Genomic DNA, 13,630 nt, shown 5'->3' with positions numbered 1-13,630 from the left:
GTGGAGGAGCATCTTCTCACTGATCAAAGCCAGCAGTTAAAAAATAAAATGATAATGAAACAATATTATCATTTTATTTTTTTAAGTGACTGGTTGATCTATGCATATGTAAGGAGGGGCGGCCCGGGCCATGGCAGGGAGGAGGAGTGGTGGGCACTAAGTGCGCATGTTGGTTTGGCTGGCCATGTTAGGCCAGCAAAACAAACATGCGCACTTAGGTTTCTCTAACCTAGCTGTATTCTACAGCTGGATGAAGAAACAGCACAGACTCCCCGTGTCTGAGCGAGCATCAAACCAGTCTGCGCAGGCCAATCCAGGAGCTGCTCTCATAGCAGGACAGCAGTGTTTGGATTGGATTGGGAGTCTGTCCAAGGGACTGCCAGGAGCAGCAAGAGAGCAGAGGAGCATTGAAGTGCTCAACAGCATAAGGTAGGTCTATTTTATAAAATAAACGTATTAATCCATTTCCCGCTACCCTGCCACTGAATATTTCCAGCCACAACTGTGCATCTTCTTCCGGTTACCTGCCCCTTCCCTCGCCAGAGGGGATCCTAGTTTTCTTTTTTCCCTTTTCTTCCCCTTTTTTCAATTTCTTTTCTACCTTCTTTTTTTCTCTCATCTATTTCTAATCATGCTCTCTTCTGTCCCTTCTCTCTGCCCCTCCACACCACCCCCGGACGTCCCTTTATCACGATTGCCAACATTGCTCAACTGCCCCGCTTACCCATGCAAGTCATCTCATGGAATGTTAATGGCTTGACACATTTTATAAAAAAGTGAGAAGGTGTTATCCAAACTGAAGTTTAAATGTGTTGATGCAGCCCTCCTCTAGGAAATCCACCTCTCCTGTGACTGGGTGGGACACAACAGTTATCCAGCAGAGCCCGGGCTACCTAGGAAGTGTGGCGTCGCAATTCTTCTACACAGATCCTTACCTTTCACTATCCTTAAGACATGGACGGATCCAGATGGCTGCTATGCCTTTGCTAAATTCGGCTAGGCGGGCGGACACTTAGTGTCAGCTCGGTGAACGCGTCTACAAGATCTAAGCGACAATTTTTTATCCAGCTCAACCATCCCCTCACGGAAATCGTGACCTCCCACCATCTTATATGATGGGACTGAAACTTGGCAATGGACAAGGTTCTCCACTGCACTGGCCCATTGGATGTAGGCAATAACGCGGATCTATCCATCCTAGGGGTTATTACTTCGGGCCATGGTTTTGTGGATCTCTGGCAACTCTCGCACTCGGAGCACTGGGAGTATACTTTTTTTTTAACCACCTGTGCATGGTACTTAGTCCCGTCTGGACTATTTCTTGGTCTCCCAGTCAGTGGTTGTACTCTCTTGGGGATACCAGGATCCTGGAGGGTGCGCTTACCAACCATTCTCTGATCCTGTTCTCCCTTTCCTTGCCCAGCCGTAAGCCATCTTGCGCTACTGTTCTCCTGAGGACAATCTCAGCTCTGATCCCATGTTTCCATTTATCTGGAACATAACAGGGGATCTGTCAGTTCCCACCTGGCAACTATTCGCAGCCAGCTCATGAGAGGTGTGGCCCTTGTTGACGCCCAGAGTATGGCCTAGCTAAGGGCCCTGGAGGACGAGATTACGTCCATCACATGCCTCTACACGGACAACCTCTTGTCCACTTTTTGTCGCTGCTTGAAGAAAGCCTGCATGGGCCTATTTTCCATCTGCTTTATGAATGCTCAATGTGGGAGGAGAAATGAAAAAAACTATATAGGACTGCTTGTTAACAATGAGAAGGATAAATGCTCTGCATAACTTGATATGAGTGAAGAATAGTAACTCCTTCCCGACACCGCATAAATGTTTTAGATGTCTACTATGCATGTGACTGACTCCTTACATTTAAATGTATGAAGATATAGATGTATATACATTGTGTGAGTGGCCAGGGGAACGCATAGTTAATGTGCCCTGTCTCTCTCTTATTACTACAGGTTACGCATCTGTGGTGGTGACTTCTAGCAGATGTGTCCCTCAGACAGAAGCCTGAAGAACAAGCAAGGGTGGTTCCTGCCAGGCACAGTTTGTTACCAGTCCGTTATTTGTTGTTTTATTCACTATAGGATCATGGGATAACCCAGTTATGTCCAGAATCTGGGGATTTGTGCATTAAGGGAACCGTGGTTCTGCCACTGAATAGCTTCAAGAGAGCATACAAGCTGAATTCAATTTATGTCCCTCTATTCTGATAGGACTCACATCTAATGTAAATCTATGCATCTTAATTACATCCAAACCAAACTGAAATCAAAAACTAATTTGGTTCTCAGACATGATTTTATAATAAATTCATGTGAATCATGTATTCAAAAGGAATAAGTAAATGCATACACAGATAAACACTATACAATTACAAAAATAAATAACATGAAGTGAACACAAAACTATGACTCTACTTATAACTTTTCTGAGGAAGACCCCCCTCCCACAGACGAGTACATTTTCGCATTTTTCCAGAGGTCGAAACATCAACGATAAATATCAAGTGCACATGATCACCCAGATTAATACAGGCTAACAAGATTTATTTCAAACTGGGTTGATACATTCTCAGCAATATTTCACACTTTGTCCAAATGTGTTTCTTTGAATTTATGCTGATGTGTCTTTTATACATGGTGTTGTGATAAGTAGAGTCATAGTTTTGTGTCCATTAACTTGGGTGCACATCTTGGGGAGCAGAGATATCTGTTCTCCGATTGAACACCAAGGGGAGTGGTCAGACTTATTTCGTACCATCGCCCCATCAGCAAGTCAAACCAGGTTGGTGCGTTTACTCTTATAGTATTAACCGGCTTTACAGTTCTGACTATGGGTCCACGTCACTCTTGTTATGGGGCAGGGTACAGGCGGTTTGGATGGAGACGCTTCTGCAATACACCTGCATCCTCTGCATTCTGCCTCTAATGGTCCTTCTTTCATTGCTGCGATCCGTGGATCAGAGCATACGGTCTTGTTTGGGGGGCCTCCAATCCCCAGTTGCCAGTAGCAAACTACTGGCTCACCAATTTTGTGGAGGCCTGGGCCTCCCCTCGGTTGAGCACTGCGCTCAGACCCTTGCATGCTTCCCAGGACTCTCCCCTGTGTGTGTTGATGGAGTGCACCCTACTTAGTTGCCTGCAGGGACTGCACCCACTCTGCAAGAGTGCCACATCCAGGCAGAGCCCCACCAACCAAATGCTGCAAGCCATGATCAAATCATGGTGGCGGGCCCACCGACTCTTTGGAGTGGATCTCCTTCTGCACGATCATGAACTGTTATGGGGAAACTCTGGCAGCAGTATAGGTGGTGAGATGTTTAACTGGGAGGTATGGCATTCTGTGGGCAACTGCAGCCTGAATATATATGTTTAGTAAGCATGCTTTACTTCGCATTCCATTACAATGCGGTTGTTACAACAACTGCGTTGTTACAACGCAAACTATTACATCGCAAGTCATTTCATTGACTTGCTGTAGGGGGCACGCTGGGCTTAAAAATAGTATAATTTACTATTCCTACTCCAGTTTGTGCAACACAGGGAAGGTGTTGGATTATAAATCCAAAACCTTCTGCCACCTAAAGCACGTCGTTGTAACTTGCAATGTAATGGTTCGCTTTGTAACAATGCAGTCGTAACAACAGCGTTGTAATGGCATGCGATATAAAGCATGCGATCTAAAGGCTGTTTCCCTTACAGCCTCCTAGTCCTTGAAAAGGGTCCTCTTAAATCCTTTGCGGTGCTCCACCAAGAATTCTGTCATCCATTCCATCAGTGCCAGTGATATTTGCAGCTCCGACATTGCCTCAACCGTCACATGGGTATGCACCCCTGGGATCACCAACCCTTCCTTGTTGTTTCTTACCTTAGGACGTGTGGTCGCTTCTGAAGGGCGATGTCGGGCTTTTATAGCCTCTTGAGCCGCCATTTTTTCTCCCTACATCTTCTAAATAACCTCGTATTAAATAGCAAACCAGACTCCAAACAGAATATGAACCAGAGGCTTGGGCGGACCTTCTGAAGGCATTGATCATGGAGCCAGGACAGGGGGGCGTCTGTTGCCACCACGCTGAGGGAGATCCTGCCTATCATATTTCCCCCACCTCGTCCCATGATTCTTCTACATGATCTAGAGGCCTCCCAGGACCTTTCCTGCCTTCAGGGCTGTCTATTGCATACAGCTCTTGCCACTGCTAAGATCTGCATTCTTCATTCCCCATAATGAATGGCTCTCAAAAATCTACCAGACAGCATCATATGAGCGGGTCATCTATAACTACAGGATAAGGCAGAGACCTCACTTCTCACCTGGGCGCATTTTCTTCAGGATGAAGCCTACAACCCCTTAATTGAGAGCGCCCCAGTGCCCAGTAGGGTGACTGGATATTATATTACCACAAAACTGCCCTGGAGATCCCATCTAGTCATGATGCTTGAGAGTGTGTGCCTACTTTCCCCACTTCTCTTTCCTCCCACTCTCCTGCTTTTCTACATCTCCATTGTTCTTTGCCTCTCATCAATTTCCTCTCTTCATCCCTCCCTTCTTATTCTCTCACCTTTCCCCCCCCCCCCTCTCCCCTTCACACCCCAGGCGTGTGGATTCCAGTTTGCTTTTCTTCATTTGTTTTTGTCAGGTTTCATTTTTCTGCCCCCCTTAACCCGCTGTCCATTCTGTGTACAAATATGGATCCGCGTGTCCTCCTTCATATTACCCTTCCTTGACCGTCAAGGGCTTCAATCTCGTGGGAACACATGCGATGTACCTAGTGCTCTGTATCATTTTGCACTGTGTTTTTCAGTACAGTATTAGTGTTTCACATATGCCATCTTATGTTTCCTGTCCCTCCTTCCCCTATACACAGTTTCCTATTTTTGCAGGACTCAAAAGTAATAAAGGGAAAACACAACACAAGAAAAATCATACACAGATTTAGAAAGAAAGAAGGAAAATAAATAAGAGTAAAATTTCATAAATAATTGGACACCAAACTAACATCGAATCTGTAGAACCGGAGTTAGGCATTTTTAAATGGTTTCAGTGAAAAACAGCGCCTAAAAGATCAAAAGCACCAACTGCAGGGATCTAGTTGCATGAAACCAGGACAAAACGGAAAGTTATGGCTGACTACAAGAAGCCAGGTACAGATGCACGAAATGGATTGGGCCTGGTCTCAGCTTACCTGCGGCCATAGAAGAAATTTTGAAGGCTTCGTCGCTGGGGAGCCACTGGACTAGGACACAGTGAAGATTTCTACGTTCTCCGAGCACTTTTTGGCTGAAAATATTATAAGTCCCAAGTTTTGGTTTTTGGCTATTAGGGCACCTTTAGCACAACTTCCGTGGGTCCACGACTGGGTACCACTTGGAGGCTAGGACTCACTTCAAGCAGGGTTTAGGTGCAGGGTTCAAGTTGTTGGAAATTAAGTGTCTCTATAGCTCAAAACAGGAGGCCAGCCAACTAGCCCTTTGAGTCACTCTTGTAGTCTTGGGTTCAAGCAGCAAGGCAATCCTCAAGCAGCAAGGCAGTTCTCTGAAGGCACAAGGCAGCATTGAAGTAGCAGAGCAGTCCTCTGAAGTACAAGGCAGGCCTTCTGAATGTCCCCAGCAGGTCCAGGAGTGAACTGAAGACTGGGTCGGAGGGTCGTATATTTTATACCTAGCGCCAGCTTTGAAGTGAAAGAAACTTCTAGAGCAGCGGTTCTTAACCTTTTGGCTTCTATGAACCCTTAATCTATCATTACTGGAATCCGGGGATCCCCACTGTGTCATTATTGGAAGCTAGGGCTCCCCAACCTAAGCATTTTCTATGGTTTGGACTTCAAAGCAAAACACAAAAATACAAAAAAGTATACACCAAACAAATACTCAAATATTGAAATATTTTGTGTAATTTACAATCAAATATAGAAAAAAAAAATCAAATTTTCAATGTTGCTTCCTATTTGTTTATACTTTATTTATTTGGATTTAAATATTATTTAATTTTTTTAAACCGTTGTGGACCCCCGGTTAATAACCACTATTTTAGAGCTTTCCTCCCACTGTTGGTTCTGAAATTTCCTTCCTCCTTGCCCAGGATCAAAGGAGGTCTACAGTGACAAAAGACTGTTGTAAAGTTCCATGAAAGCGTACTGAGGCAGCTCCTTTGAAAAGTAGGTGGGAGAGGGAACAGCTCCACCCCTTCCATCCTGACAGATTGAGGCAGCCCACTAACACTTAGTCGTACTTTTCCTCACTGTCTGGGAGGAATACACAAAGGTCTACTGCCAACTATTCATAATTATGTGACTCAGGACACAGGCCGCAGGCACCAAATGGTTAGGACAAGAAAACGTCAACTTTCTAAAAATGTCATCTTCAAAATTGTGACATAAAAAACGACTGAAATTAAATAGGTTTTAAATTGCAATTAGTTTGATACTAAACATGACATATCTACCTGTTTCCAAACAAACGTTGTCGCTTATTAAATATATAAGGTAACCCAATGTTATCCTATTGGAGAGGTATGCCACAATAGTAAAAAACTAATTTGGGAGGGTTTTACTACCATGACATGTACATCTTAAAAGCACGGGTCAACTTTTTAAATACACTGCAACCTTCCCTATGGGCTGTTTACGGCCTACCTTAGGAATGACATGTATTAAAAAGAGAGTTTTAGACTTGGCAAAAGGATTATTTTGCCAGTCGAATAGGCAATTTAAAACTGCATTTAACAAAGAAAAGAGAGTATGAAGTTCCAGGAACTTCTTAAGCTTTTCTTTGTTAAATGCATCTAGGGCTTGTACGTTGGACCTACTAAAGCCCACAAATTTGTCCCTCCTTTTTGTTAACAAATTTAAAACTGCACACAGGCGGCAATGGCAGGCCTGAGGCATGTTTTAAAAGGCTACAGCAGACCCACTAGTAATGTTTAATTTACAGGTCCTAGGCACACGTGTACCACTTCACTAGGGACTCACAAGTAAATTAAAGATGCCTATCGGGTGTAGGACAATTTCACCATGTTTTAAGGAGTGAACACAAGCACTTTAGCACTTGTTAGCAGGGGTAAATTGCACCTGAAGCCAACAAAAACGTAATTTTGAAAACAGGAGGGTTGAAGAAAAAACGTTTGGGGTGAACCTGCAGAGATTGCCAAGTCCAACATGCAGCAAAACTATCTTTCACTATACATTTATGCTTGCTAAAGAATTGTCCAAATATGGGTTTGGGGGGAGGGAAGACCTGGCTGGATTGTTCCCATGAGGAACGGGGCCAAGCCTGATTTGCATATGGCTGGGTCTGAACTGTGATGGGGTAGTGAGCAAAAGAACGATGATGGATTCAACTCAGATCAAATAGTGACTGGGGGAAGAGTGTCTGAAAACTTTCAGCACTACAGCCATCATCTCCATGTGTTTGCTTTGTTCGCTCTAAGTTAGTAGCATATGCCCAGACGTGGATCCCTTGCTCACTCAGTGGCGTAGATAGAGCTTGTGGCACCCGGGGCTATCCCTCAGATTGCCGCCCCTAGGGGTGGGGGGGGCGGGATGCTGGGGAAAAAGGACAGCACGCACTTCAAAGAGGTCCGAGCGACACGTAGTATAGCCACTAATAGTTACCTTGATCATGCAAGTTACATGCACATACATGACACGGTCCAAGGCTACACAGTTGAATACACCAGTGACCGGCAGTACTAAGGAGAACACACAGACTGCATAATCTATCTGGGGACTCAGAAAAACCACATGTGACATGAGGTGTGATGAGAAGGCAGGGTACAGTGCAGCATGGTAATTGTTACTTCAATGCTGCACATTGGAGAACTAAATGTCAGCCTTGGATACATGAAGAATGTGAGAAAGGACAATTGTAAGAGCACTTTTCAAAAACTTCAAATAAATAAGAGTTATTGGAACCTGAAGCATTACTACAATAACAGTAAATTGACTTTTTTGCAAACTAAATAACATATTCTATAATTACTAACAGAGTGCTCTGGTTAGCGACCTTGAAAGGATGAAAGGCTAAGATCCACTTTACTGCGATTCAAACTTCTGACTTGCAGGTAAAACTAGAGGTCTTAACTTGCTGGGCCATCTTGCTAGCCGCTGATGTATTACCACTCCTCCACCCACTCCTTCCGCATCGTAGTGCAGAGTGTGCACATTTTGAAACATAACTAATCAGTCCAGAAAGAAGTGTGGAGGAGCTATTCAGTTTCACAGTCCTGCAGCTTTTATATTACCAAAAAGAGAGAGAACGCACAAATTGGCCCCACCTTCAGGGGCTGGAGCCTATTTCTGCTGCTAAATTAGCTGGGGTAAGGTGCCACCCGGTGTTAGTCAGAGATTCCAACTCCAATCTATAATGGTTTTGGATATTCGTGCCGAAAAGGAGAGAAAGAGTTGCTCTGCTGCAGAAGACGCAGAGCCTGCGCCACTAAAACATTTTAGAAATGCAGTGCGCCAACCTCAAGAGCGGGCAGTGGGGAGGGCAAAAGTTTAAGCATTATCCAAATTTCACAGGCACTTTTGTAAAATGCGAGGCATATTTAGAAAAGTGTTAATATTTAGATTTTTTTTTGCAATCATGACATCCTGAAGGGTTTGATTTACACCTTAAACAAGAAGCATGCTACATCTATTCATCGGTTTCTCTGAAATGGTAAATGCAATTCATGCCGAAAGTTACCAACAGACAGTTTATGTGGCATTTAATCGTTTTTCTATGAAATCACATACAACCCTGTGGAGCAGGTAGGCACAGACTATGTCTGGTGCTTTGAAGAGACATCCATTGTCCCTTGGTGCTTTGTATCTGTGGAAGCATGCAGAAGTTTCACAGATCGGACCCAATGATGGCGCTCTGTGATCTCATTTCCAAGCAATCACCTGCTCGCACACAATGACCTGCTCACTCCCACGCAATCACCAGGCCTTGGGTCCTCTACTGCATGCATTAGCTAGGCTGTGAAACAGTGGAGGTCTGTAGCCAATCAGTTCATGGACTGTCCAGTGCAGCGCACGTGAAAAACTATTTCAAGATTGTATGCACCTACCACATGTTTACTGCAGAATGTGTAACGTCATGCTATATGGTTGCTAGATATTACAGATCAACACTGACACACAGGTTCACCATAAACCCATGGCAAGTTTAATTCAAGAAACTAAAGCTATAAACATACCACAAACACACCCTCCTTCACCCCACTCAGTGGAGTGAGAATACGGAAGCACATTGGGACAACTGTGCCTATAGCACAACTCACAAAACTTGTGTACTTTGACATCACTTACTTCTTGCGCCCGGCGTTCTCAGAAAGTGCTGTGGACCCTTCCTCTGGGCTCTTCTACCCTGCCCTGCTCTGCCCTTCCTGTAATCCACGTCCACGATCAATTAACTGCTTCGAGCCTAGGGCGGGACATCTCTTTACCTCTCGCAGATTTGTATTGTGTCACTCTGCCGGCAGCTCCGTCGGCCTGCCACCACCTGATGCCTATGCCCGGCGCGCAGAAGCTCGTGCGACGTCACGGGCCTATGCTAGGGTGGTGGTGGGGTGCGTGCGCTGCAGGTAGCAATTACAAGCAGCAGGTGGCAGTGCGCATGCGCTTGCACTTTAAATAGGACAGCGCACAGCAGGTAGGTGTAATTGAACTTCCGTTTATTTAATTATAATCACAGGAATTCCGAGGAGCGCCGGCCGGCGCTTCTGCTCGGTGAAACTCTCGGCGCGCTAATGGATGCGCGCGCATCCGGCGCCAACATGGCCGCCGTACGTCACGTCGCCGTGACGTGCGTAAGCTAGAACGCTACATATCTCCCCCTTTTACCAAAGTCTTAAGCAATCACTTACGCGTCGTTGTTCAGTTCAAAGTCTCGAAATCTGGAGGGCCTTATCACCTGCCTTCCGCTCCTGGTAACCCTACCAGTGTTCTCTTGAGTCCCTTGATACTGCATTCCAGTTCCTTCCATTTCTTCACTCACCGCTCCATTACCGTTCATGTTTTCTCCCGACTGGTCCATCTCAACTCCTTGAGTCTCCCTCACTTCTTCGCTTTCTCTCGCCTTCACTGCCCTTGCATTCATCCATGTCTTCACCTTCCGTTCCAAGGTGTTCCCACCTTAATACCTTGTTGCACCGGGCCATGCGGTCCTGCGACCACACGTTACCATCACTTAGCAGGGCCGCTCGATCGTATACTTCCTTGACTTGCATAGGCTTGCTATACTTGCTGTCTCCTTTCTTTTGTAGAGTGGCTAGCTTTACTCTCACCCACTCTCCCTTTTCCAGGCCAGTCTCTTTCACATTCCTCCGTTTGTTGTAGTGGTAAGTGTAGATTGTTTGTGCTCTTTCCAAGTTGGCTCGTACCACTGCCGGAGACCACTCACTGGTGACAACCTTTTCCTTCCAGATCCTGTTGTCGTGCGTGAAGGGTTCACGTCCTCTCAATATTTGAAACGGGCTGTACCCCGTGCCTGTAGGGGTTATTCTGTACGCCCACACCATGTTCTCTAGTGCTTTCTCCCAGTCTTTGTTGCTGGATATGGCTGCTTGTATGGCTCCCATCACTACCCTATTAAATCGCTCCACTAGGCCATTTCCCGCTGGGTGGTAAATCGCCGTGTGTCTGATGGTTATTCCGTTTCTTGACATGAATTGGTTCCATTTCTCCGACGTGAACTGTGGCCCATTGTCACTTAGGATGGATTTGGGAATTCCTTCCCTTGTGAATGTTTCGGACAGGAACTTCAGGATATTCTCCGTGTCCATGGATTCGCCCACCTTTAGCTCTGGCCACTTTGAGTATCGGTCTATGAGGACACACACATACTTCTGCATGCCCTGGTCATCTAGCACCGGTCCTAAAATGTCTATGGACAGCTCTTCCCATGGGTTGGAGGGAGAATCGAACTTTCCAAGAGCTGGACGTAGTGGTTTCAATGTTTTGTCGGCTCCTTGACATTGTGGACACTCCCTGACGTGCCTCTCTGCTCTTATGTCCATACCTGGCCACCAGTAGTTTTGTTTCGATCTGGCCTTGAGTTTTCCTATGCCCAAATGGCCTTCATGTAGTAAGTCCAATAATTTGTTGATGAGGTTCCTTGGGGGAATCACCTTGTCTCCTCTATAGATGAATATCCCCTTGTCTCCTACTGACAGTTCCTCCTTCACTTCGTAATATGGCCCAAGGCTCGTCTTCACATTTCTCTTGTCTGGCCACCCTTGTATGATGTGCGTCTTCACTTCCTTGATGTCGGTATCTTCCTCATATGCTTCGGTCCATTCTTGTTGGCTGATTAGCCTCTCCTGGTCTTCTATGAGAGCTACCATCTCCCCTCTGTCTGCAGGGTCTTCCTCTCCAGGCTCCATGGCCGCTGCTCTACTCAAGTAGTCCGCTACTCGGTTCCGGTTTCCAGGGATGTACTCCACGTCGTACCTGAATTCAAGCAACTTTAAGGACATTTTGGATATCCTGGGTGTGGCGCTGGCATGTCCGCATGATGTTAATACTTTTACCAACGGCTTGTGATCTGTCTTGAGCAGAAATCGGGTACCCTACAAGAATTGCCGGAACCTCGCCATGGCCCACACCACCGCCAGCATCTCCTTCTCGATAACGCTGTATTTGCTTTCGGTATCCGTCAATGCCCTGGATGCGAAGCGGATTGTCTCCATGTCCCCTCTTCCTCGGTCTTGCATGAGCACAGCGCCCAGCCCTTTGTCACTGGCGTCGGTAGTGAGCACCGTGGTGCCCTGTGGGTCGTACCCTTTGAGCGGTATGGCTCCCGTGACATCCTTTTTGATGGTTTCGAACTCTGCTTGGGCTTCCAGTGTCCACTGAAACACTGTGCTCTCCCTGGTCAGCAACCTCATGTTGTAGGTCTTTGAGGCAAAGTGTACCACGAATTTACTATAGTACTCCGCCATTCCCAAGAACGACCTGACTTCTTCCTTGTTCTTGGGGGGCGGTGCTTCAGCGATGGCCTTTACGTTTTCCACCTTTGGTGTGACCCCTTGTTGTCCGATTTCATGGCCTAGGTATGTCACCGATTGCAGGCCCAACCGACATTTTGACCATTCTGCTGTAAGGCCCTTGACTTCCAGTGTTTGTAGCACTTTCTCGAGCTTCCGGTCATGATCCATCCTATCACGCCCCATCACTAGGATGTCATCCTGGAAGTACTGGACGCCTTCGCAGTCTCTGAATAGTTGGTGCATCATTTTCTGAAAGACTGCAGCCACCGAGGCCAGCCCGAACGGCATGCGACAGAACCGGTAGCACCCGAACGGGGTGATGAAGGATGTGAGGCTTTTTCTGTCCGGATGCAGTGCTATTTGGTGGTAGGCCGAGGTCAAGTCAATAGTGGAGTACCACCTTACTCCTCTGGTCTTGGCCAGCATCTCCTGGATTCTGGGAAGGGGGAATTTCTCCACTACGATGTTTTTATTCAGTTCTCTCAGGTCCACACAGAGCCTGACCTTCCCGTTGGGCTTCATTACGACTACTAAGGGCGCCAGCCATTCAGCGCAGGTGATTGGTTCTATTATGCCCTTCCTCTCCAATTCTTGGAGTTCCGTCTGGACTGCTTCTCTCACTGCTATTGGTACGTTTCTCGCCTTGTGTGCAACTGGGATGGCTCCTTCCTTAAGCACGATCTTATGTTGGAACTTCTCCATTCTCCCCACCGTGCCTCCGAACACCTTCGGGTAGTTCTCCTTCCATCTGTTCATGTCCGGCCATTCCTCCTGTTCTGTGAGTAGAATTTGTTCCTTCCCTCCGGGGTCTAGTTTTATTCCCAGGTCGCCCTTGTCTAGCCATCCTAGGACGGAGGGTCCTTTTTCCGCGACGTATAGTTTGCACCACGCAGATCGGCCTCTAAACTCGAACAACAGGCGTCGGAATCCCAGCATGGGAATACGATCACCATTGTAGGTGACCGGCCGAATGTCTAATTTCTCCAATTCTGGGCCCAACTGGGGTTGGAACTCTTCTTCCCATACTGCCCGCTGAATAATGGTAAATGGAGATCCAGTGTCTGCCACCACTGTGATGGTGATGCCGCCCATGGACATGTCTAGGACAGGTTTGGTCGACCTTTTCCCGTCCACACTCAGTACCTGGTCGTATATGCATAAGACGGTGACCACTTCTTCTTCTGTGACTTCCTCCAGGTCTTCATCACCTTGCTCGACATATTTCACCATTCCCTTTTGCTGTTTCTTCCTACACACCTTCTCATAGTGGCCTACAATGCCACAGTGTAGGCATTTGGCCCGGAACGCCGGACATCTCCTATCATGTGCTTCATGGGACCAACTTCCGCACCTGTAGCACGTTTTCTTGCTCTCGTTGTTCACCTGCTTCCCTTGCCATCTGTTGGTTCCTTTGATCCCTGGTGGCTTGCTTCTCTGGTCTTTGCGGTGTTCCTCTTCTTGTATTCTGTTCACCAAGGTCGGGGTGGCCACTTCCTTCTTGGTTGCATTTGCGCACCTCCGTGCGAGTTCCGCCCTCTTTACAATGACTAACACATCTTTGAGTGTAGTGTCGCCGCTCGCCCACAGTTTGTCTTGTACATTTGCGCTCGTGGTGTGCATGACAATCTGGTCTTTGATGAAC

The 13,630-nt window shown here is 46.6% G+C and overlaps 1 protein-coding gene across 3 annotated transcripts in view; it reads right to left on the bottom strand.

The window, feature by feature from the left end:
* Positions 1-13,630, bottom strand: part of MST1 (macrophage stimulating 1) — a 506,796-nt gene that overhangs the window by 409,798 nt on the left and 83,368 nt on the right. The gene's annotated exons all lie outside the window — the stretch shown is intronic.

This window comes from Lissotriton vulgaris, chromosome 9 (genome assembly GCF_964263255.1).
Source record: "Lissotriton vulgaris chromosome 9, aLisVul1.2, whole genome shotgun sequence".
Classification (NCBI taxonomy): domain Eukaryota; kingdom Metazoa; phylum Chordata; class Amphibia; order Caudata; family Salamandridae; genus Lissotriton; species Lissotriton vulgaris.
This window is presented reverse-complemented; position numbering and strand designations above follow the sequence as displayed.